The sequence below is a fragment of the Plasmopara halstedii genome (assembly GCF_900000015.1).
Source record: "Plasmopara halstedii genome assembly, contig: Scaffold_202, whole genome shotgun sequence".
Lineage (NCBI taxonomy): Eukaryota > Oomycota > Peronosporomycetes > Peronosporales > Peronosporaceae > Plasmopara > Plasmopara halstedii.
In genome coordinates, this window is record NW_020187123.1 from 107,185 (window position 1) to 107,476 (window position 292).

Genomic DNA, 292 nt, shown 5'->3' on the forward strand with positions numbered 1-292 from the left:
GCTACTGATTAAACCAGACGCATTCGATTGACGCATCGGCAGCCGTTAATGTACTCAAACGTTCGTCACGTTGTCAGGAGCTAAAATTCCAAAGTCGCATACGTTTGTGACGCTTCCAGACATGCTACAGCGCTACTGATAAAACAAGACCCATTCGTTTATCGCATCGGCAACCGTTAATGCACTCAAACGTTCGACATGTTGCCGGGAGCTTAGATATCAAGTCACATACGCTTGTGACGCTTCCAGACAGGCTACAGCACTACTGATTAAACAAGACGCTTTCGTTTGA